Source organism: Haliaeetus albicilla, chromosome 7 (genome assembly GCF_947461875.1).
Source record: "Haliaeetus albicilla chromosome 7, bHalAlb1.1, whole genome shotgun sequence".
NCBI classification, from domain to species: domain Eukaryota; kingdom Metazoa; phylum Chordata; class Aves; order Accipitriformes; family Accipitridae; genus Haliaeetus; species Haliaeetus albicilla.
In genome coordinates, this window is record NC_091489.1 from 42,702,155 (window position 1) to 42,726,579 (window position 24,425).

The window sequence follows — 24,425 nt, forward strand, 5'->3', positions numbered from 1 at the left end:
CAAGTGCGCGCATGCAACCAAAGGTAGGTGGAAGGGAGCATCTACGGCTCCTGTGCCTCACAGCTGCACTGGACTTAAATCTTTGTTCTGTTTTATAACACTAAGGTTCTTCTAAAAGACATAAAATAAACAAGTAAGTCATGTTTTCACCCTCCCGTGCACCACTCGGCACCCATATTTGTCTCCAGGAAAAGCCCCTGAAAGCCACAAGGCTTCTTTTTTATTTACCTCTTTTATCTTTGCTTATTTTCTATGAAGAAAAGTAACCCAACCTTGGTTTAGTATAAACCTATCCAGAAACAAAAACCCTCTTGAATTCCTCTTCATTATAAATGGATTGTCAATGTGTTAAATAAATCAGTGAAAATGGAAATCCAAAAATAAATAGCCATCCTGCTGTTGCTATGACAACTCAAATTTTTTACCTGGACAGAGATTTTATGTTTCACAGTTAGTAATCACTGAAAAGGAGGGTCACATTTTTTTAATCTTGGCACATTTCACCACCTACCCCCAACATAAAAAAAGGGATTATTTTTGGTTACTTTTTAGCGAATGAGGGAAGATCAAAGAGAGGAGCTATTTTTCATTCCAGACAGGAGAGACAAGATACACATACCATGTACAACAACATAGCTTATAACATCTACTCAGCCCAGAAAGGACACGGAGCACAAAACATTACAGTAGGATTTCAAAGGCTTTAATGTGGCCCTGCTCCGCAAAAAGCACAGCATGTACAGAATAAGATTAACATAGCTTAAAACTATATTTTTGCTCATACGTTAAGGCAATTTTACTATGCTGAAAGGCAACCACGTCTCAGAACGTCAGCAGGAAGTAAATACTTTGCAACTTGTGCCACCATTCATGCCGGTGAAATGTATGTCTAAATGACCCAGCAGTCAAGACTACAAAGTTAATACGCTGCCTAGTCCTTAAAATGGTAGAAATCGAGCCAGTTCCCTCAAAGTCCATGGCTAGGGAAGGCCCAAAGCGCAGAAGAATCAGGGCCACACATCACAGTGGAATTAACTTTTGGGTTATATCTGCCACGTGTGATGGGAAGAAACGCTCTCGTCCTCCAGGATGGTAAAGAGAGGGAAATTCAGCACAAAAGAGAGGAAAGAGCCACTAAGGGGACAGCAGGTCCGACAGAGCTTCGAGCTGGTATCACCTTGGTATCCCTCAACCATCCCCCAAAAGTCATAGAAAGATCTTTTATTTCATTTTTGCCTGCCGTAAATAGTCTACTTAGTACCTCCTTGTCTGGAGGCTGGTGGGTGGATTCACTACGGAATGGATCAGATCAGAGAACACCTTCATCTCTTGGCTGGTACACATTTGCAAGCAAGCCTTTCCTTCACCCCAAGAGGTGAGAAGAAAAGCCAAGATCTCTAAAAATTTCAGAAATTCAAAACACAGTTAAAAAAAAAAACCTCTTGAAAATAGTGTCACTTCGGTATGTTTCCATTGGCCAATTTCTTTGTAAAACGTTTACAGTAATAAGATGAATTTTTAAAACAACATTGTCTCGACCAAAATATTTTTCTTCAGTTTGAAACTTTGTAACTTTTTTCCAAAAAAACATTTAGAATCGGGGGGGTAGGGAGGAAGCAGCAGAGAACCAAACTGCTTCTCATGAAAAGTCTCCATAAACCAGCATTTTCCACAAAAAATACCTTTTGTCAGAAAATGTCTTGACCTGCCTTAAATGGAATTAATTAATCCCAGTCAAAATCTAGCCTAATGACAATAAAATGCTAAATACTCCCCAAATCAGACATAATATCCCCAGCAGTAAAGTGATAAATTCTCACAGAATTGTACACAACAGATCTGGCCATGTAAGATATTTTTTACAATAAAATGCTAGCACAGTTTTGTTACCAATGTATGTTCCTACTAACCCAATTCTGTATCCAGCTACTATTATTTTATATAGATATGTATACACACATACGCACACACACTGTGGTTGTGAAAGTGCTCTAAACAAATATGGGTGTTTGCATCCTGACTTGCCCGAAAAGCAAAGCAGACTGTTCAAGCAGCAGCCGGTGAAAGCAAGCATTGAATTCTACTCAGAGGCTCGTTTTCCTCTAAATGGGCCTCTCAGACTCAGTGACAACTCTTAGCTGCCTGAGAAAAAACACTGGAATAAGGAAAAAAAAAAAAAAAAAAAAAAAAAAGGAACCTATTTTCCAGTGCAAAGTAATCCCTGTTCCATTGCCATGGCACCAGACATCCGTCTCTTTCTTTCATTGACCAGACGAGGTCCTCCTCAGCCCCTAGTTTCTTTTAAAAAAAAAAAAAATTTTTTTTTTTGTTCATGCGTGTGTGTGTGCCTGAATTTGTTTCCTTGGTAGGAAAAGGAGTCATTAAAGTATTAGTTTAGGTTGATTGATTCTTCGGAGACAGAAGAGCGTTCTGGGGCTTTGTAATCTCTGACATGATCTCAAAACAGAGGCTCTTCAGCATGATACAATATTGAAATAATAAAAGGAAGATGCAGCTTGCCCCTTGGAAAGCCAAACAGCACAGTTTACAGGCTGGAAGTCGAATCTCTCCCCAAAACTTTATGATTTCTTCAAGGTATAATGAACGTTGGTAAAATAAAGGAGAAGTATAATGTAATCTCTTTTTCTTTCAACTTTAGAGCAGTTTATACACGTGGTATGATTCTGAAATGCCCTCCACCATGGCAGCAGCTGAGAACCGGGCTGCAGATTGCAGCAAAATATAAAGAGAAGAAAAGCAAAAAATAATAACTGAGTCAGTTTAAAATGAAGTAGACAAGAGGGGGGTGGGGGCAGAAATCTATGCTCAAAGACATACCAGTGCTGAAAAACATACAAATACTGCAGAGGTTACCAAAACCACCTTAGCTCTGCCCCATCTTTTCAGATACCCTCCTATCCTCTCCTACTTCCCCAGCTAAGGAAAGCCAAGTGACTTCCAGCTTCTTTGGGTGAACAGAGGAGTACAAAAGTGCTGGGTCATGACTCAGCATCTGTTGTTTTGTTTCAGTAGATTATTGTATTGGGTAAGTTTAAAAGACAGAGCTGATCGCATCGCAGAAGCTGCAGTTCGCCCTGTATGCGGGGGATGTTGCAGGTGCTTGGCTTTTTCAGGAATGATTCAGCACCTTGGCAGGATCAGGCTCTTTGGTGGCAAGAAAAGAAAACACGCATGCAACTGGGTGTGCTCTGTGTGCTGACTTTTCTTTAAGGGAAAGAGAACCTGTGCTTACCGATGGGTTTTGTAGGAAAAAACAAAAGAAAATTTCTCTCTCACACAGAAGAATACATCTTTGGCTGCAATTTATGTGGCTCTTTATTAACGAATAATTCTAAATAACTATCCTGTGTGCCTTCCCTCCAACAAGAGTCCTGACAAGACAGATGGCTCAGAATTGCCTAATGCCACGGTTCACCTTTTTATTTCATAAAAAAAATCAATTTTCTGTGGCATCCGCAGGCCAATGCAGGAGGAAGCAGAGAAAGGGAGCAAATGTATATGCAGTGCACACACCGACTGCACTGCTGACGGCGCACGCGCCAGCACACACACACACAAAATTGATTCCCTGTGGCTCCTGCAGTCTGATCAATTTTGCATTCAGTGCAGACCCAGAGTGAATTTATTACTCCTCGGAAACTTTCTAGCAGAAAGGGAGATGGATCCATTATGGCAGAGCCCAGGGTTTCAATCAGACATCTCCTGCAGTCCCCGTGCAGTTTTTGACTCATCCCTTTCTACAGTGCTTCCCCTGAAGGTAAGAGGGGACCTGATTTAAGACCAGCAGGTTCAACATTAAGGGTCACACGAATGTCACCGGCATTATGGCATTTCCCAGAGGCGCTATTTGGCGTGGAGGCCCCATTATACTACACAGATTTCGATACTTAGATTGCAAGACACAGCAAGAGGAAAGGGAGAAGGAGAAACAGAGAGGTGAGGTGACTTAAAACACACTGATGACATCACCAGCGACAAAACCAAGACACTCTGAGTTCGAACCATTTACTAATCTGTAGCCCATACCCAATTCCTCCTACCCAAGGCCAAGAGGACCCTTTTCTTGGACACATGGGACAAAGTTACCTTGCAACGTTCTGGATGCTTTGGCATTTACGTCTCTCATAAATCATGTCCCACTCCAGAAAGGAAAATATGTCTCCCCCGGTTGACACGAGTGTGAAACTAACTTCTGTCTGACACTTCCATGTGTGACAGGAGCACACACAGAAAGCCAGAAGAAACCTTCTTCTATGACAGAGCTCCATTTCAGGGTCAGGATTTCTAGGGCCTTAGGAAACAGGGGATATTTTTCTACTCCAGGAGAATCTGGGCTCTAGGAAGATTCTCTGGCTGATTTTATACACAACAGTGGGTTCAACATCCATGTTCAATCTCTTTTGCCATGCACAACCAGGAATTACAGTAAACTGAGCCCAGGGGGGCTGAAAGAAGAGGAAAGACTGTTCATCTCATCACCCTCCTTGGAAAGGATCGGTAACAGCAAGGGAATGTAAGGGAACAGTAAGGGAAAGTAAGCTTCCTTAAGGTGGGGGGGGCATTACATGATCTCTCTTCACTTTTAGTTCTCTCTTTCAATTTAAACCCAGTTTGTCATTCAACACCTGCCCCAGAATATTCTCCTGGCTCCTTTAAAATGTCTGGGTAGAGGTTATGAACTCCAATGTGATTACTGCTGCAAAAAGGAAGAGGAGGACGATGGAGCAAGATGGCAGATGTTAGACAATTAGTCGGGAACATGTTTGTAGCTCCATGACCTTTATGATTAGATTCAGTTTCTGGAAGATGAAGCTTGGATAGGGATATAAAGCTGGCTGCTCACTCCTACCTCTGCTTCGAGCCAAACAAAATCTCGGTACCTACACCCAGAAAAATATTGCAATACTTCCACCCAGAAGTTTCAAACCTGATCTCCCATTTCTTTTTCTCACCCCCTCGTACTGTGATGGATTTGCTCTTAGCCAGCAAGACTGTCCATGGCAGACAGATCAAGCAGCTGATGTGAATTTTTTTCCCTGTTGTCTACTCATGCCTCACACAACTCCTCCTGAGGATGCTCTAGGATTGGCTCTGAATTGCCTTCTACCCATCATGATTTTTATCTAGACAAATAAAATTTAAAGCACTACCAAATCAGAATGGCAGCATTTCACACCTTGACTTCTCATAGGCACAAATGACGATGCCAGGTGCCAGACAGGGGAGAACCAGTCTCCCCCATTGTCAGTCCTGCAAGACGCACTAAAAACAGAACTGCACCAAAAATAGCTGAGCTGCATCCGGCTGCACGCAATTCAGCTCCTTTACGCAGCGTGCAAATTAACACCAGCAAATGAGGTACACCGGGGTGAATCTGACACGCAGAGAAATTACATTCTGCTATATAATTCCAAAAAGGTCTTTCACCAGGATAATGAAAATGATACCCCTGCAAGCAGATTTGCCAAAGTCCTATTGTCTGTGCTAGTCTGCAACACTTTCCTCCCTAGCCATTTCCACAGACTACCAGAAGAGGGGGATCACATACAGTACTGACCAAAAGGTGAATTTACCACCAGAATCAGTTTTCCTTTAACAGATTTCTTACTAATTTAATTTTGCCCTTTCCCCCTCCAATTCCCACTGGTGGCAGAAAAATAGGAAGAAAAAAAAAAACCTCCCTTCCAAGAATCCCTGTGCCATGTGAACAAAGCTGCAGTCAGTGAGGTAAGGCGATAACATCGTAATTTATTGTGGTTTTAGTAGGAAAAGTGTGGGTTTAAGTTAAACCACACTAAATTTAAAAAAAAAAAAAAAAGAAATATTTAGTTCCTGAGACAAAGTAATAATGGAACAAAAAGGAATAATAACGGAAAATAATGGGCCTCTGAGCAGCTTTTATGGACGTGATTCAGGTTCCACACATAGAGTTGCCATGAAGTAGTACAATGCTGACAAACAGAGCCTGGCTGCAGTAAGCTGGTGCAGAAATCAGACCTATTGATTTTTTTTTCATTTTTTTGAGAGAAAAGGCAATCCAGCACACAGACAGAATTGAGCAGAAACTTTACCGGTACTACCTGAAGCAGGGGAGAACCCAGTCCCTGGATTGGCCCAGACTTCACGTACCCCACAAGCAGTGAAACTCTTAAAATATGCTGTTAGAGCCAAAGAGAAATCCTAGAATTCGAGGAAAAATCTTGAACTCTAAAGCCATTAGTAGACAATGAAGAATTTATCAGCTTTCCCTGCCCCAGGTTGCAGTCTCATGAGCCATTCTTTAGGTAGTGGGTTGGCTGAAATGAGTTCTCACTCCCTCCCTGTCGTCCATCCCCTGACCCTACACCCATTTTCCCAACTCAGACATGCCAGGACACTGCGTAGTAGCCAGATCCCTGCTTTTTCAAACATCCCAAAATGCTCACTATAGCGGCATACCCAGCAAGGTACTCCAGTGCCCTGAAGGCACCTGAAGAATTGCAGAGGGCTCTCACTTTGGTTTACAGTGATTATCTTTTTTGATCTGAAGAGCAAGAATGCCTAATTTAGCAGATGCGGGCATAAGAGAGAAGTGGATCAGGCACCCAAATCCTGTAGACTGCCACACAAATCCCTGTCAGTCCATAACTTTTTCCCCATCCCTTCTAGCAGGTCGACGCAATGCATTACCATGCAGCAAATGCAAAAATTCTCTTTAGACATTGTGGGCCAGATTCTCTCCCGATGCAAACCGAAACCAAGGAGGGATGTACGTTGATTTAGTCAAGGTGGGGCCCAGGTGCTTCCCAAAAAAACCCACCAAAAAATGAAATCTATTTTCACTGGCTTACTTTCACAGAAGAAAGAAGCCAGCTTCAGATATAATCCAGCCAGACCCCTGGGGAAAGGGAGAAAAAAAGCAAAAGCAAACCAGGCTCCTTCTGGTGTTCACAGCAGCCACAGTACAGACTGGGGGTGGGGGGTAAGTCTGGCCTGGGAAGGGCTGGGACCCGGGACCCCAGGCTGGACCGGGCACACCCGCTAACCCCCGAACAATCGGATGAGCAATCTTTGTCAGGAACAAAAGACATCTGCTGAGTAAAACAGGAATTGACTCAGAACAAGGACAAAGCCAGACAGTATCACATGACGCGCCAGTCTGTTCCAGCAAGATGCCAGGGTCAACGGCAACTAATGCACCCAATAAGTCAAGAGGAATCAATAATGCTAAATAACTCAGTGTCTTCTACACGAAGCGAATCAGTGCAAATGCAGTTAAAACAGGCTCTGCGCTCCGCACACTGCAGACTGAAATCTGATTGAAGTCCGTCATGTGACACGTCGGCATTGGCAGTCTGAGGTTCCCACAGCTGCGGTAAAATGTCTTTTCAAGCTTGATACATGCACAAGGCAGGTTTGAATATGGATGCTTGTTACCCATCTTTTTTTAGAGACCTAAAATGGGAGGAGAGCAAGGAGACACTGGATTTTTAGAAACACATACATATTGCCCACGCAAAGAGGCTGTTTAATAACAAACCCCACTTCCAAACCACCCCCTCACCATTAGAAGTATATTCCAGCTTCTAAATGCTGTCTGTGCATTTGTATGTGCATACTCATACAAGAAATACATGCCTACCCAAATCATCCATCAATAACCAGCCAACAATACAGATGTTGCAAGCAGAAACGACAGTGCTATGAGGAAGGTCTGAGCCTAAAATTTGCAAGGGTCCTCATTCGAGTCCCTAAAATGCCATCGTGCTCTGTTTAACTTTGGGTCAGGTCACTTAGTCCCCCTGTGCCTCAGTTTCCCATTTGTAAGGCAGGACACCACCGCTGCACTCCGCCTTTGGGATGCTATGAGAAGAATACATTAGCAAAATAGGACACACCCTGATATTACAGTAATATAGGCCAGCTGAGAACCTACATTTACTTGAGAAGAATTATTATATGGTTTAACCCAATTATTAACAAATCATTTACTCAAAGTTAACTACAACTCAAGAAAGTATCAAACTCATGTTAGCTAATATTTCAACAGGTCCTTCTCTTTCTCCACGGCAGACTTGGCATGCAGATGATTTTGCACCATCATGATGCAAAAGGGCTCACTTCTTATTTCAACGTCTCATTCTGAACTGACAGGTGATGTCCTAACTATTGTCCTCAAAGACAACACTATGAACAAATATCCCCTCCTTACTTTGGATTCAAACTCAGATTATATCCCTCGGGAGCAAGCTCAGCATCTCGCTTAGTAACTTTTCTGACCACCTGTAATCCAGCACAACAATTCCATCACCGTATATTGAAAAAAAATGAACACTGATTTTCCCTTAATAACTCTCACAAAGCTGTGGAAAGATTACATGCCCCTTGGAAACGTTCTGAAAACTCTAAAATTTATTATATTTCACACTTTGGGATTTTTTTTTTAACTAGATTTTCTTTCTAAAACCACTTGCTCCAAGTGAGAAAGTTTGCAAAGAATATAGTATTTACAAGTTTCATTTGCTACTTTTTAACATCTCGTCTTTTATTACTATAGACTGCCATATGCATCTTTCCATACATGTTCAACAGTTCAGTCCACCTTGGCAATCCCTGGAACTATAACATGAATTTCATTGTTAGATGGCACAGCGCTATAGGGAAAACCACAATCCAAAATACACGAATTAATTCTAACCAATTCAAACCAAGAAATACAGGAAAAGGAGGCAATGCAGAGAGAGGCACTACTTGGCAATCCACATCTAAGAAAGTAACTGAATAGAAGGAATCTGAATCAAAGAGTAACAAAACAGCATCACACCACACATTACCGCTTTCCCTGGCATCTCTCTCTCAATCATCTAAATGGTTCATTTAACCTGTTCCTACGTGCCCCTGTGGAAGAAAACGCAAATTTTTATTCAAGTAAAAATGACTCATCACTTAAGCAGGAGGATCTTAACCCAAGTCAGCAAATCAGTTAAAAGTAAAATTGGTAACTTAGATAAGCCACAAAGCCACGAGCAAAGATCAGTATACATCAAAGGGTGGCGTAGAAAACACATCTTAAATATGTTAACGAGTGCCAGAAAGTCATGTCTTGGCCTGAAAGAGTATACAGTTCAACACAGAGGCCTGCTACCATCACAGCAACCAAATACAGAAAACCAGATTTCTGCAGCCTGCAGCAAAAAACCTCCTGTGGGAGACAGCATGCATACAACAGAGAACTGCTGTCAAGAGGACAAGGCAGGAAGTGTTGAGATTTCCCCCATTTGATTCCTGCTTCCCCATCAGTTCCACTCTCAAATATCACAAAGTATGGCTGGCCTTAGTCATTCATACACATTCCTCTACCCCACGAGCAACTGAAATTCAGGACTTTCAGGTAGAGAAAGGCAGATGAATGCTTCTCTACACTCCAGACATAATAAAGCACAAAACACCGCACAGAGGCTTTTGTAGAGCAGGAGAAGGAATTAGGAAAACTAATACCAAAGAGGCCCCAACGCTACTTTGAGCTCTTTAAAGCAGCTGGGTAAAGTATTTCAGGATGAACAGGACTAAGCACAGATATTACTGTTATTATTTATTATATAACATCCCATATTGCTGCATTTTCAATTCACCCACAACCACCTCCTGGAGCACTTACACTGTCACACTCTGTTCTTATGTTGCCCTAGTTTGCCAGCTTTCTTCTATCTAGGTAAATATAGAGGCCCCATCTCTGAAACAGCTGAGTACCTATTATATCCTGCTGTTTCCCCCTTACACTTATCCTATTATGCTATTACAGCTGGTGTAGGGTCGTGTGTTTTCTATTTTGTGACATAATATTGTGGGCCCAATTCCACCATCACTAATACACTATATAATAAGGGTGAGACACACAGGAGTGCTGGTAAGAGCACTTCATGTAGCAGGAGTCAGGGCTACAAATGGTTAGACCGCTATCACTTGGCAGGAACCAGGATCTGCTCATTCCCACAGATACTGTTATGCCTTCCATTTATATACAAATTACCATTGTATATATAAAGACAGTACCAACGTAAAATAACAACCGTAGCAAAAACAGCCACCTCATCTGTGCAAACAGAGACAACTTGGATGCATATCAGAATGAATAACCTCTCTCTCTCTGCCTTTTAAGCAGAGGAAAATATTATATCAGGACTTCTCTTCTTCTCAGCTCCTTTCACCTTCTGCAGCTGAAGGTACCTCAACTCTGAGCAGCAAAATGGGAAGTGAGCAGCGCCAGTGGTACATGGGTCTTTCCTTTCTCCCGGACTCTTTGTGTAAGGGAATTTTTGTGACCTTTCGTCCTTAAGGTCTCCACTGATATTTTAGTTCTTGGAATGAAGTCAAAGTGACCCTCTGGGATGCTCTGCAGTGGTTACTGGGTCCAGCAGCAGTTTGTTGGGCCATTTTGAGCCAATGTCCATGAGGGTTTTGAGCCTACATACATTGGGCACCTGAGGACAGGCTAAATTTCAGGCTACTGCCAGCCCAGTACACAGGATGGAGAACAGCTGATCAGGAGAAGCTCCAAGCCAGATTACAAAGCATTGAAAAGAGACAGGATTCAGCAACTCAGAGTTCTCCACTAAAATAGCAATGCCATTTTCAAGCCCGAGCTGGTGTCTCCTCAACATCAGGTCACGTAGAACAAAAAAAGTAACTCCCTGCTGCACACGGAATACCCAGAAGCAGCAGCTACCACAGCAAACGAGGGAAAACCAAAGGCAGCTGTATACCTGTGAGCACAGGTACAACATACCACAGCGCAGGAGGACCGAGCAGAGACGCAGGATCCGGTGACAGCAAAGGCTTTAGCCTTTCACCTCTGCCTGAACAAAATACAGCACAGGCAATGAGTATGACCTGTAAAATTACCACAGAGTCCCTGTGACCCGTTCCATAAATATCCGGGGTTTATTATTGCTGTTACTACACATGTAGAAGATACCAAGCAAGACTGGGTGGTAATTCACTAAGCTTTACAAAGAGTAAAAAAACTTTGAAAGCAATGGGAACTACATAGTTATTTTTAAGAACATAGTAAATTCCTAAATCTCTTCTTCAAAATGCTGCTTTCAGGGGTTCGCCTATGGTCACAGAGAAGAGGCACTGCAGTGCTACCCCACCCAGATCTCAGCTGCTTCAATTTCAAGCCTTGGCAACAAGAGCAAAGGTCCTGGACCAAGACTGACATCATGGACAAGGAATAATGAGCACATTTTTATCCTATTTAAAAATATAAAATGATTGCAAAATAGCGTAATTATTGATTAGTTAGGGCCTTTTGTCAAAATCTTCAGGTTTTTTAGTAAGGACTATAATGAGAATATAAATTAGATTATAAATATTATGTTGAATCCATATCTTCTGTTATGGTTATAGAAACCCGCTTATCAGAAAAAAAGAAGAGATATGCAAGTTGAGGAAGAGCAAATTCTGCTTTTGGGTTCCTTCTCCTTCTCTGACTTTTAAAACAAGCTGCTCTAATCTGTCTCCAGTGCCACTGAAATAGGGAAATAAATCAACGAGGCTAATTCTTAATTCTGAAGAATATGGAAGCTACTGAGCCAAAGGGGACCAGAAGAGCATTAGAAGAAACCATAAAGGGGAAGGAGGGACATTTGTGGTACTCAAGGGCTTTTGCTCAAATCGGCACCATCCCCGAGCTCAGAGGATTATCTGCACTGAGATCATTCTGTAAACTAAATAAAATCATAAGAAAGTCCTTCATAATTTCAGTTAAGTGCTAAGTGAATTAACCACCATCTGTCTGGACCAGCCTAAATCAGGGAACAAGCTGAGGTATTCCTGTATCTCTTCCTGTGAATGGTCTTGCGGACTAAACTGAAATGTGGCTCCACTCTCTAGGAAAACTCAATAGGAAATGAATGCTGTTGACCTGACAATGACTTTCCTGGCATAGCTGAAATAGGCTCACTGAGTAACAGTGATGCAAAAGGCAGTATCAGTTTACTGAGAAGTATTCCAAAGGGTCCAGTGCATTTTGAAATAGTGAGATTATCACAGGGAGTCACTTTGCCTACTGTGCCATTTGGTGGCCGATTTCAGCCAGCAGCTTCTTGTTTAGAGGGGTGAAAACCCCACTGTAATTAAGTAGATATAGGATAATCCACATATTAGGAAGAGTTTGATCCAAAATCCACTGGAGCTCCCTGAAAGACTCCTACCAGCTTGTTGGCTGTTGAATCAGTTTCCGTGAAGTTAAACTCTTAAGAGGGAAATAGGGTTTTTTTGTAAAGATTACCTGGATTTGATCAAGATTTGACTGATGTAAAAGATGTTAAATCTCATGTTATCTTATTCAGAACAGTCCTATTGGCAGCCGTGACACATATGGAAAGTAGAGTCATTCCCCTCAATCACCCCATAAACCAGACTGCCAGCTGTGTGCAGCCACAATTTCAACCATGCCATCCTGGGTGAGGATCCAGCCCAACAGGTTTACGGTGTAATGCTGCTGAATTTTTGCCACAAACTATGCAATCCTGTTGAAACATCACGGCTTAACAAATTGTACCTTACAGAGATCTTGACATCAATTTCCCATTCTTTACTGTTGGTTTGCACTTCTTGCCAGGGTCAGTCAATCTTTTACTAAAGCCAAAACCAGTTCCCAACAAACACGCCAAGCTTTGGACTTCACTGAAATCCATCCAGGAGACATCAAGAACAGATTCATAACTAGCAGTAATTTCATAACTTGAGCATCTTGTGTTTTGTTCAACAGTTCATGTGGCAAGCACAGCCATGTAAACTGAAGAGCAAAATCTGCACTGCATTTTAACTGAAGGATTCAGCAAGAGCACAATGAAGAATGCATTTATATAGCTCCTGCTTGTTGAAAGAGCAGAGATTTTAAGCCTACTTAGGCAAATGCCAGTTTGCACAGCTATCCCATCTCTTTTTGATTCTTTCTTTATATTCCAATTCCCTACAACCTTCAGGGGGGTTGTGTGTCACTGTGATCCACTTTCCATAATATCATACATTCCTTTGCAACCACTCTAATACCTTTGCTTTATAGCCTGTAATGGAGAATCCCACTGAATTGAAATGATGTTACAATGAGAGACAAAGCAGTGAGAGATGAGAATTAGGTTTACTGTTTCTATTTCTCTTGTAATAAAACCAGTTAGCATCATAATCAATGCCCATCTTTATGGTGGATTAGTTCATGACGACATCTAAAGTCACCTCTCCTCTTCTTATAGTCAGCCTGTAATGTCACAGACACAAAAATATTAATAGGTCATAAGCTTGTCATGTATAAATGTGCAGCCTAGGGCTTTTTAGCTTGCTAGTTCTTCATAGCTACCTTGTCCAGCTATCCTGGGACTGCACCCAGAACCTCCAAAGTTAAACCAACAATTCTTTACACCCTGAGCTGCAGGGTCAAAGTCTAAGAGCCAAAACAGATCCAGATCCTCTGAGATCTGGGCACTCAAGGGACGCAAAACACACTCACTGACCAACAGACTATACCCTCCTCTGAACAGTAGAGACTGGCCTGGGGCATCTCTGTTGAGCTTCCAGTAATTATGATGACTACAGTGTTGCCCAGAATACACAAGTAACTACAGCTTGACCTAGAGTTGGGGGACTTCAAGTAAGTCTCCATTAGCAGCACCGTGCCACATATCTGAGCCAACTCCGAAAAGACCTATTATGCCTATATATCTCAGCACCGCTCCAGGGACAGAGATCAGCTCAGGACCTGAAAAATATAATGCCGCATTAACCTGGCATAATTAGCCTCTGCATCAGCCAGGCTGGTCCTGCTTTGAGCATCTGAACTAACCCGTCTGCAGTTTGTTCTCTGTACGTTACAGATACCCATTGAGTGGAATAGCCAGCTGGTGAGTGCAGGGGCCAGATCCAGTTCACGAGGCAGAAAATCTGGTCCCTGGGGAGGCTGGCTGATCAACAGGCCAGACAAACTGGTATTTCTGTGTGCCTGCTTAAGTGCGTGAAAGGGCAAGACACAGGTCAGCAGCACTTATTAAGCCGCTAATAAAACGGGACACACATCAGACACATACCAGTGGGTTACGCAAACACGTGTTTACAGAACTTGACTCACACGTAGTTTCAATGACTTCAACTGGACGGTACACACGAGCAGAGTAACACGTGTGCAGAAGTATCTGTAGGATTATGGACTAATTGTGCGCATAGCCAGGCCCCATATGATCTGTACATTAAGAGAAAGATTAGCATTTGATGTCTGTTTCAAATTGTAAGCAGCCCTGCTGCAATTAATCACTGCTTGGTTGATAAGGCATACTGCACTGAAATGACAACATGCATCCTGGGAAACTAACACTGTCATCTTTAGCCGCAATAAGTTTATTTTAAACCTCAGAACAATTAAGGTTTGTCACTGAGTCCCTTGTCTGGTCTACTCTTCTGAATGCAGCTTTCTAAACAAGTAAGAAGCAGATGGCCCAAAAGATCATTGACCAAGGTTTAGATTTCTCTATCACATTCAGGACGGAGGTTTCCAAAACAGGGATCTCTGTCCTTGGAAAAATAATATTGCCTTAATGACTGAAACTATCAGGTTGATATATGGAACATAAACACTAAAGAACACCCATTCATCAGCACTCAAGGAAGAGAGTATATGCTACAAGATGCGTTACCTTTCTATACATATTTAATTGCTGAGCACTTACGACATGATTTTATTAACTACTGGATTAAACTATATACTGGATTAATTACTGCCTTTGAACTAATGCTGGCATTTCTTCAATTCTCTCTCTCCCCATTCCATTTTCCCTTTTATAGCATTTTACCTACTTTACCTACAATAGTTAAGTCCATCCTGGAAAGCATACAAAGCTATGTAACCATCTTAAATGATGTGAAATGACACATAAATGTTTGCTTTTTTCCCCAACATTTTTTAAAACTTTATCAAAACACAACTCTTTCTCCCTTTCTTTGCATGAAGATAAGTCTCTCCCAGGATTTAACTCACTAACCTATTATAGTTTTCAATAGAAAAATGTATTACTGCAAAACTCCTGATCAGCTTTTGCTTAAAATTAAGGTCTTAGTTCTTATCATGGGCTGATACCAAATCCACTGCTAAAAACTGGTAAATCATTTCTCCTTTCACTCAGTTTCTTCAGGTGTACAAGAAAAAAAAAAAAAGGCTACAACTATATTATAAGGACAGCTATTACAATGAAGAAATGTTCCGTGATCTAGACCTATTTCCTAAAGCCCATCTTTATGTCAGAAATGTGAGATTTGTGCAGCCAAATTCTCCCAGAAAGCTAAATCCAAACACTTTGCTCCAGAAAGCACAGGCCAATCATCAGAGTCGCGTGATTTATAGAACCAGGCGCAGCTCAAAAAAAAAGGACAACCTGACAGACGTAGCCTTTTTGAGAGACCCTTTCTTCTTCCCCATCACAGGCTTGTCATGTGTAGGCACCATGAGGACTGTGCCACTATGTTGTGTGGGAAAAAAAAGTAGCAGTCCCACCAGCCACAGAAGTACAGGCAGAAGGTACCTTCTGCAGCTCCAGCTATTGGGAATTTAGTAGGTATGGCTAAAATAGATCACGTAAGAGAAAGACTGGGCAAGTTTCTTCCTGGAGGAGCCACAGACCTACAGCTTGTCCTATAGGATCTGTAACAGAGATTCTTTGAGACCTTTAATGTTTAGTAGATTATTTGTTCTACCAGCTATTAATATGTTGCCTGATAATTCAAAGAGGGAACACATGCAGTAACTAAAAAGAAAAAACATCCCAATAAAAGATAAAATATGCAAATAGAAAAATGCATATCCATCAAATAAGCAGATAGGGGCAGTGTGACATTTGCACGCAAGGCAGATTTCAGGACCTTTAGATATGAGAATACTGTCCAAAAAGAAAAAAGAAATCAAATTAATCAGACATGTTACTCCACCCAAGGTTCTGACCCCTTCTTGGCTTGGCCTCAACCTGTGATATTTCCCCAGCCCTGCCCCAGCCAAGCCTCCCACAACAGAGCCCATGATAGCATCGGCCGGTCGCCCGTCTACCACGTCCATCAACCTGGAGCCTAATGACTGGCAGGCCTCCACAACGATTCAGCCTAACCTCAGCTGGTGCAGCTGGAACGTTACCCTCTACCCAGATCCAACGCCAGCACGCACTGGCAGGTGCTATTCGTCCGAATCGCTGTCTCGTACCAGAGATGAGGCTGCTTCTAATGGATTTGCCTAACAACACGCACAGCAATAACAAGCTGCCAGTAGAAAAGGTGGCACTACGTACAAGTTGAGTGCTCACAGGTAAAAACTGTCTGCTTCTTTAACAGGCCACATTTCGGAAACCTGCTCCTTCCGCTGGCTCGAGTTAACGGGTTTGGATAGTCATAATTTCCCAGCATCAGGCCACCTACATCCACCAAATCATAGGATAATTCAGGTTGGAAAGGACCTCAGGAGTTCTCTAGTCCAACCTCAGGCTCAATGCAGGGTTAGCTCTGAGATCAAACCAAGTCACTCAGGGCTTTACCCAGTCCCTCATCCACCCTGTTGCTTTCAGCAAGACATAATCCTCCGCTGGTAATCATCACCGCTGTTTGATTTCCATTGCCCACTGCATGTTGCTGAATCTTAATGCCAACTGGGCATTTTTCCGAGCTGCAGCTTGTACCTGAATTTTTTTTTTTTTACCACTTACCTATTACTTATACAGAATTCAAGATGTATAACAAGAATAAATGAAAACACTTGACATGATGTCCTAACTCAAGCAGTTTATCAGCTTATTTCACAACAAAACAACCAAATGAGAAAGTTAAATAAATGAGGGAAAAAAGAACCATGGTTACAGTGAAAATATCACGCAGTTCATTTAGATATGTGCCCACTGTCTAACTAATCTATCTACAGCCTTGACAAATATGCAGATATATTAGAAGAATAAATCATTTCATGTAGTCAATACCGAAGAACTGAGATTTTAGGAGGGATTTGCATGTTGAGAAGGTGATGACTTGGCAAAGACTGGAAGGATTTTCTATGCACAGCAGGAATATGAACCGGAGATGGATATCAAGATAGCTATTATCAGCAGAACGGAGGGAGATATAACCAGAAACAAAGTCAGAGGTAAATTCTGTAGGAAGAACATGACTTGCAACTGGTTTATTGCTCTCTCAGCATTTAAAGCTAAGGTTGGCAAATTCCTTAGGCATTTGGGGCCAGATCACACCTGTGTTCAGTGTCCTCTCAGCTGATTATACCTTCTCACTACACAGCACATTATGCAGTCTCTTAATCTCATTCCCTTATTGTTTTGCCCATTAATACAAGATGAAGCCAGACAAGACAATGAAAACCTGTGAAGGATGGGAAAACTATTAACAGTGCAGAGCTTGATTTTTGTTTTGATAAAAGCTTGAACAGGCCTCTGAACCTTACAGAAATGACTGCACATTCTGTAGCAACTGAAAAAAAAATAGACCAGGACCTACAACGTGACAAGTGCCTTCCATTAGACTTCAATCCCTTCTCAAACCACAGACAAAAAGTGTTGAAAAACCAAAGGAACAAGTGGCAGGTGGAAACACAATCTGTGTATTGCCCTATTTAAACCTAGAACTCACACCCACGTTAAGTCCTTCATCATAGTCAGTCAAAGGCAATGTAAAGAAACAAAATAATGTCCACGATTTTCAGCACATGCACAACATTGCCACACTGACTACCCTCGTTCAGAGAAATGTATTCACATAAATAAAAGTGGGAATTCCAGACACAGGTTGGAGAAAGCAATTGAGTAGACTTCAAGCGTATAAGTAAAATTGAAGTTATACTGCAAATCATTTTCCTACCAAAATCACCTTGTGGCAAAGTGATATCCTGCAAAGCTGAAATGATGTTCTGAAATCTGAATTAAGACTGATATTTGAGCATATGAGGCACTTCTGAGACAACATCAAAATATAGCAATTGCCCTGAGTTAGAAAGAAAGCAACTACTATTAAAAAATTCTTTTCTCTTTCTCGCCAATACTGTCACATGAAAGTTTTCTGTTGTGCTAAAATACTAATGGCTTTCAAAGTCCTGTTTTTGTTAAACTATGTCACGTGTTTTGAGTAAGGAAGAATGAAATCTGCCAGCACAAAACTGTCTCGGCCTCAGGGAAGACCAGACCAAGCAGGACAGAGTCCCTGACAGTTTTACACAAGAACTTCAATCTGCCTCACATCCTGCAGTTGAAGCAGATCTCCATCTGATGTTGAACACTGTGACAGTTTTCATCAGATAAGGGTCTGTCCCCTTACACTCTCTGTATTCAGAATCTTTTCAACAGACACAGTTAACCACAGATTTGCACTGATTTACTGAAAGCCAACATAATCTTACGCATTAGTAGAATAATTGCCTGGCTAGTCTTTCACTCCACACTTCTCTCCCAGCTTCCCATGGCTAAATGAGTCCCTCCAAGCAGGCTTTTCCCAGTGGAAGATAATGTGTTCTTCCATGTCTTATTTCAGATGCTTCCACTTTAAACAGGGCTGTAACCATCCTATTTTCTACCTGTCAAGCTGAAATCACTTTGCTCCCATTGAATAATACCTAATTCTATAAACAAGCATATGGAAACCAGTGACAATCCCTGGGGAAGACGCTGCCCATGACATATAAAGCCTACCTGGACACAAAATTCATTGCAATGGCTTGGTTCTGGTGGTTTGTAAAACTCAAAAGGCCAGCAAATGCAGTGGGTTACCTAATCAGTGATTCAAAGCAATATTGCTCTACATATGTGCATCTCGGGTGGTAACAGGATATGGATTTGGAATGTGTAAAGGGTTAATAATCCAATGGTTCAGCTTTTCCTGACATTACTTACTAGGGGTATCTCTTCTTGCATTTTGGACTATATAAACCCGCCATATTCATAAGCGTGTAATGCCACACAGGGCAGTGGCAGGCTGTGAAAGAACATACTGGGGTACAAGAACCTGTCCTCTGATTCATTACAAAACTTTACCGCCAAGATTTATACGTGGGAGAAGCAAGCACTTCTAAGGACTCACCAGTGAAGCTCCAACCAGGGGAAAACGATACTTGCCTGAACCTCAGTGCGGGACGGAGTCTCTGGAGAAGAGGCAGTAGGTGAGATCCTCTTCTTTTGTCTTGGGTAGGTCTTTCACGGAGACTTCTGGCCCTGACTCTTACCTTCAGAAGAATCCAGATGACCCTTTCTTTCTTGTTTATGAGCAATTCCCACTGAAGTCATCGAGTTACTCCTATAAGGGGAAAAAAAAAAAGGAGAGAGAAATTTACTTCTATGCAGAGCAGGACTATAAGGGTCGTGCTTCACTGAAATCCCACAGGGAAAAGTTAAATAGGTGCCTGGGTCTTGAGCTGACACTGTACACAGAGCACTTCAATGTCAGATTACAGAATGGATCGGGGGGGGAAGGCCTTTTTATTTTCTAATGCTAAAAGCAACATGAACACAAGTTGTCTTGATAAATAAGGAGATAAAATTAATTTAAAAAATTAAACACTGAGCAAAGTTTTCCCTTCACTACCTGAAACAGTTCTCTCTTAATCCCAAGCCTGTAACAGTTCTCCAGTCAATCCCCTTGAATCACCCTTTTTGCAGCAAAACATATCTGCGGGGCCAAATGTTTCTGCCCTCGCTGTGAATAAACTTCTTTTTCCTCCCAGGTAGACCTAACATCTCAGCCACCAGCACCACATTCCCACTGACACTGTGGAATGTCCAGACATGCAAAATTCCTCCCCAGTTCTTTGGAGAGGATAATATCTCCCTACCCAGACCTACCTAAAGAAAGCACATCAAGTTATTCAAATATTTATTCCTAGATTCTGGAAGGTCAGACCGATAACCACTTCTACAAGCGTGAGTCCAGAGTAATGACTGAAACTCAGGATTTACACCCGTGTGTTTGCAATCAGCATGAAGTCACTCAGTGGGCATCTATCATCAGAAGTGTAAAATGAGAGCTTTGCATGCATAAAGCACTGCAAGATAAGCCCACAGTCTCAAAAAGCAAAGAAATGAGCCAGGCCTGATTCTGATGCTGCATCAGTATTCAGCGGTGGTTTCAGTGGGACAGCTCGGTATTTACACTGGAGTAAGGAAAATCAGGATTAGGCACCATCTGTCTCACAGAGTCAAGCGACCAGAATTGCTCTACACATTTGAATCCTCTTCCCCATTTCTTTAATCTCTTGCACATTCCAGGTTTTCCATTCAGCTCCAATGACAAAAGATTTTACAAGATGACAGTCCAGATTGAGAGAACAGAAATGACAACCTCTGACAAAAGAGATACCAAACTTTTATCAACGATAAGTGCTCCTTCCACACAGACAGTGGTCTGCAATGGTAAATATAAGGCAGATGTCGAATGGAAATTAAACATTGTGCTCCCAGGGTGGCCTCGGCTGCATTCAGAGTTTGATTTAAAACAAGGCCAGAGTTCTTTCATCATTTCTTCAAAAAGTTTCAATTCTAAAGATATTCCAAACAGACACATACTTGACCTAGAACTTGGCAATGCAAAACAATATATACGTGTTAAAAGGGCTAATACGGAGAATATAAGGCAGAGCAAGTTGTCTGTAGGACGGACTAAGAGAATTTGTTCATCACTCCACTATATTGCAGCGTTCTGAGAGTTAAAAAGTGAATTCAGGTGAAATATCTTTTCCCGTTTCTTTCAAAGTAAATTCACCACAAACACTTATCATTTGGGAAACTCAGACAACTAGATATTCTTAAACAGAACCAAAACAGGAGCCTAACTATTCAGCAGCTTATGGAGTATTTCACTGCAAGCTTCTTTAAGACTTAAACCATATTTCCATCTGTGAAAGCACTCTGCCTGTTATTATTAGACATGATAAAATAGCACTAGACATTTGCAATGACTTAGACATTCAGACTCAAGAAGCACATATTTGAACGGTCTGTAGTGTTTTCTTTTTATAATTTCTGATAATATAATAGCTCAGTCAAAATAATGTAATAATAGACTTTTAAAAATGAAATCCCCCAAACTGCTAAATAGACTGTACAGTAAGGAGAGTAAGTATAAATTTAAGGGTTGAAAAGATGCCCGTATTTACAAAACCAGTTAAAAGCATAAACCAAATTGCATTTGCTTCTCTTTTACTTTGTTAGATTTTTTAAGACAAAAAAAATACCGATAGTGAAATTACTAGGTTATTTACAACTTGAATACGTAAATATGTTTGTACTCTTCTTGGAAGCCATATTTTAGAAACAGTTTCTTTTTCTAAACAATTTAATATCAAACGCAGTAAAACAAAAAAACTTTTGAGGCCATGACTTTGTAACCTCCCTAAAGTTTTGAACACCGGAAAAGCTGGCCTGTTCACACAAGACAATCAAACACATACTTAAATGTCAAGTAAAGTCCTGTCTAATTTTTTCCCCCCATGAAAGGAAGAAATTGTGACAAAATTTTACTTTCAGATGACCTGATAAACCAGCACTTTCTGGCACGAGCAGGACAGTCATTCCCCCTTCATTTCCCAGTACAAGATTCAATCACCTGAAACACAAACCTCATTCTACACTGAGGTATTTTCAAATAAAACCAAGTTGCAAACAGTCTCTCTGGCCTTTTAAAAAAATAATTTTCCATTGCTTTAAAACATAAAATATAGATGGATGAATGAATGAATGGACAGCTAGAGAAATGCTTTCAGTCATGCTTCCTCCCCCCCCACCCTTAAAATTGAAAAGCATCAGTATCCAAATAGCAACAGGAAATTTTTACCTTGTGGCTAAATAGCTCACTGTTCACTTTGCAGCTGCCTCTATTTTTTGCTGGGCAAAACACCAATACAAAAGTCTTTCCTAAGAAACCAAGCTTTTGACATAAGGGCAGCGACAAACGCAAACCTACAAAGAATTTTTCCCCCATCCCGTCGTTATAATTCCTAATTTTGTGGGATGTATTGCTGGGCTGTTTATCATAACAGTGTGCAATAAAAAGGACGACTAACTCTTGCAATTTTCTCCCTACTCCTCCCCTTGACAGGGGCCACTGATAGGGAAAGAGGCTCGGAAAAGCAGAGCAGTGAAAGGCTAAGAAACAATAGGCAACCATGGCTTTGACAATGCAGCCCTGAACCCTTTTTGCTCCCGCTGTGACACTTGCATTCAAGAGCAAGGGCGGCTGCCATCATAAGAATGGACAATGGCATGAGGAATACAAGGGAGAGGGGGGATAAAAAAAAAAAAAAAGGAAATCAGATGAATTCAGAGCTAAGATGGCAGAGCTCTCACCTTTTCCGCTTTTTTCGAGTAATCTGGATGGAGACGTCCCGCAGAGAAGAGATAAAAAGGGTGTGCTGAACTGTTGGATGGTTCTGAAGACTTCTGCATTTGCAAACGCATTTTAGAACTATTTGTAGGGGTATATATGCTGCATGCCATCTCTCTGTCTCTGTCTCTCTCTCTCTCTCTGTGTCTCTCTCTCTTCTGTTTTATGTCCTGCTATCTCCATCACACACCTCTAATAGTATGAAGACTTTCTGCCCATGTAAGTAAGTGAGAGTGTGTGTTCCTTAATGTTTGAATCAAGACACACGTCTGCATGCATTTCTAATCTAAGGAGCCTATAGCAGTTACTACAACTATCAATTAGTCAGCAATAGCTTGAGATCCCCATGTGTCTGGGTGAACAAAGGTGAGAAACACATGCAAATAGTACTACAGCACCTGGGTCACGTACAGTAACTTAGCTAGCAACAAATAATTGCATCTGTTTCTGCCTTTTCGATGCTTCTTGCTCATTGTTATGTAAAGTTACAGGTTATTAATGTGAATAGTAACACAATTAGACATGGCATTGTATATTTTCATTTGAACAACACAATAAAAGGAAATTAAGCTTAACTAGATGGAAATAAATGGTGACTTAAAGGCTTTAAACTAAAAGATTCTCTGATCTGTAGCAGTGCTTCCATTTTTTGATCAATTGTTCCCGAGTTAAAGATGCAAATGATGTAGATGTATTTGGTCATTTCATATATATTAGATAAGAAACTGATTATTCCAGAGGAGACAGAGTGGATGTCTAATTTCCTGAAGTTAAGTCCATAAAGAGGGTAAGCTAAATCTGCTACTATTTTTTTTTTAATTAAGCGACTGTTACTTTTAAGATAATTTTAAGGGTGTTTTTTCAGATGTTTTAGACTTAAGCCAAACAATTAAGAAGAAAGATACGGTACCTTTTACTCTCTCCTTCTTCTTAACCTCAAAAAATGAGCCTTACCTTTAAAAACTGTCAGAATCAAAACGGACTAAAAAAAAAAAAAAAAAAAACGAAAACAACGCCCTGAACAAAATCAAAAACAATAAAATGAAAAAGCTCCAAAATCCAGCACCACCCTGACTCCACCACAAGAAAAGACAGAGCTAGGTTGCTATCCATGAGCAGAGAGCATTTCAAAGGTGACAACAGTCTGTGGACAATGTTATTTACACAGATTTGAGAAGAGCGACTACGGCTCCAAACTGTAATTTAATTTGCAGAAATTATACCCCACGTTTCGAAGTGCAGGGAACTCCAAAAATTAAGCAGTTTGACAGAAAGAGTTTGTTGCTGAGAAGGAAGCATTTTTTCCTCACGTACAATATGCTCACAGAGTCCTGCAAGGATGCACGCTGCATAACCTTCTATCGTTAGCTCTCTTTCTACTTATATCAGCTTCCATGGGAGGCTAATTAGTGACACCAAAGGAAAAACATTCTTCCCGATTTTGGGCTCCGAGAAACTGTCAAGTTTATTTAGCTTTAGACGGCATAAAGAGAAAAAAAATAATCTTAAATTTAAAACAACAGAAATACCTCCTTAAAGAAATAACTCCCCAGCTCCCTCACCTTTTAAGAACAGGCTAGTGGCTAGAAGATTACAGCCGACCACTGCTAACAACATAGAAGGTGCTCACAATGAAACAAGATTAAAGAAAAGCTGCAGTAAAACAATGTCTTTGCCCAGAGAAGCCCTGAGTGCAAGCGTCCCAGAGCTGACTGTACAGCGTAAAATAAAGCAATAATGGGCTTTAAAAGAAACGGTGCTAAATGGGTGTTGTGCTGACCCGCCATGCAGTTTCATTTCAAAACTTAGCTGTTGGGAATTGCAGGCGCTATGGAGACAGAAGATTTCCAATATGCCAAGCGCAGAGTTTATCGTAGGCTCTTTGCTCTCTGAAAGAAAGGCACCGCATAGAGGACTAGCACAACACAGAGAGCAGTGGCCGGCTTTGCAACTCCACCAGAAACAACCACGCTCGCGGTCCCTTTGCCAGAGGTCCCATCCGGCAGACAAAAGCATAACAAAAACTA

At 41.3% G+C, this 24,425-nt stretch overlaps 1 long non-coding RNA gene across 1 annotated transcript in view; it reads right to left on the reverse strand.

Moving 5' to 3' along the window:
- The window catches only part of LOC138686190 (uncharacterized), a 161,573-nt gene that overhangs the window by 101,647 nt on the left and 35,501 nt on the right, over window positions 1-24,425 (reverse strand). Inside the window, exon 3 of the long non-coding RNA XR_011325549.1 lies at window positions 19,140-19,317. This is a non-coding gene — a long non-coding RNA (uncharacterized lncRNA). The remainder of the gene's footprint in view (window positions 1-19,139; window positions 19,318-24,425) is intronic.